The 1,921-nt window shown below is 44.6% G+C and overlaps 1 non-coding gene across 1 annotated transcript; it reads right to left on the bottom strand.

Moving 5' to 3' along the window:
- Positions 1 to 1,183: 1,183 nt before the first annotated feature.
- Positions 1,184 to 1,290, bottom strand: LOC138747805 (U6 spliceosomal RNA). Its single transcript, XR_011347667.1, has one exon. It is a non-coding gene; the product is annotated as a U6 spliceosomal RNA (small nuclear RNA).
- Positions 1,291 to 1,921: the final 631 nt, after the last annotated feature.

Raw genomic sequence — 1,921 nt, 5'->3', positions numbered from 1 at the left:
GCAGGTGGGCAAAATTACCTCTTATTGTTTGTGCAAAAAGCATACTCTAGAAGATACGCCTGATGCGCTTTCAATAACTCCAAAGACTAGAAGTTACCTAGTGATAGGCTTTTAATACCATAAACAGAATGCACATCTCATGTTGCTGACTCGAGACCCGAGCTTGTTCTGGGGGAGGCGTTATGGCGTAGCCACTTTTTTTTAGGGGAATCAAGAGGGAGGAGCCATGGGTACAAGAATTTATTGTCATGAACAAGTCATGAAATTCAGTGTTTTGTGGCAGCATCTTAGGGCAAACATTCATATTATAACCATCTTATAACATTACTATAAAAAATAAAATAAAATAAAAATAACAATAATAGAGCGTGAAAAGTGAGGCAGTGTCTTTGGTTCAGTGATTATTCAGGAACCTGATGGCAGCGGGGAAGAAGCTGTCCTTGTGTCGCTGAGTTCTTGTCTTTAGGCTCCTGTACCTTTTTCCCAATGGTAGCAGAGTGAAGAGGGCATGGCTTGGGTGGTGGGGGTCTTTGAGGATAGAGGCTGCTTTTTTAAGACACCGCCTCATGTGGATGTCCTCAATGGAGTGGAGTCTGGTGCCTATGATGTCGCAGGTCAAGTTAACAACCCTCTGGAGTTTATTCTTGACCAGAGAGCTGGCACCTCTATATCAGGCAGTGATGCACCCAGCCAGAATGAGCTCCACCTATAGAAGTTTTCAAACGTCTTCGGTGATACCGAATCTCCTCAAACACCTCACAAAGTATAGCCACGGGTGAGCCTTCTTTGCATTGACATGGAGGCTCCTCAACAGATCCTCGGAGATGTTGGCACCCAGGAATTTGAAGTTCTTGACTCTCTCCACCACTGTCCTCTCGATGAAGACTGGGTCGTGTTTCCCTGACCTCACAGAGCCAACTCCCTCCCTCTTCCTATCAATTCTTACCTTTGCTCTCTCCTGTCCACCCTTCCATGTCCAATTAACACCTTTTGTCTCTTGTCTGTATTCATTCCCCTTCCCAATCTTCCCTTCTCCCCAGCCATTTTAATCAGGCACCTGCCTGCTTTTTATTTATACCTTGAAGGACTCAGGCCAGAAATATTCATTATATATCTTTACCTCTTATGGACACTGCGAGATCTGCTGAGTTCCTCCAGCATTTCTGCAATTTTTTTTCTTTTTAAAAAAAAGGAACATTTCACGAATTTGCATGTCATCCTTGTGCAGGGGCCATGCTAATCTTCCCTGTATCATTCCAATTTTAGTATATGTGCTGCCGAAGCGAGCACTCTGCAATTTTTCTTTGCCTGATTCCAGTTACCTGCAATGCAATTGATTAATATCTCTATTTAAATAGTTAAAACATACTAGCATTGCCCACATTCATTATTCCAAAACTCTGGGAGCAGATAAGAGTGAACCATCGGGCATAGCGGTTAGCACAATGCAGTTACACTGCCAGTGATATGATTTCAAATCCAACACTGTCTGTAAGGAATTTGTACGATCTCCCCATGTGTATGTGGGTTTCCTCCAATGCTTTGGTTTCCTTCAACCTTTCAGAACGTACGGGGGTTAGTTAATTGGGGGTATTTGGGTGGCATGAGCTCATGCGAAAGAAGGGCCTGTTATTGTGCTGCATGTCTAAATATAAATTTAAATTTAAAAAACATAATGGTGGGGCTGGAGTCGCAACTTGAGGTGAGAAACCAACATAAGCTGCGGGCTGCTGACGACTGATGCAAAACTGGCTGAAGGGGTATCGGAACCAGGATTCGAGAGGGTGCCAAGGACGCTGAAGGCATCATGTTCTTGCCAAAGGTTCGTAACTGGAGCTTGGGCTGCCGATGGTTTGGAATAAACCATGTGTGGCTGCGAAGACTACGGGAGCGCTGGGGACGAGACCACAGACACTCGGTG

This window comes from Narcine bancroftii, chromosome 12 (assembly GCF_036971445.1).
Source record: "Narcine bancroftii isolate sNarBan1 chromosome 12, sNarBan1.hap1, whole genome shotgun sequence".
NCBI lineage: Eukaryota > Metazoa > Chordata > Chondrichthyes > Torpediniformes > Narcinidae > Narcine > Narcine bancroftii.
This window is presented reverse-complemented; position numbering and strand designations above follow the sequence as displayed.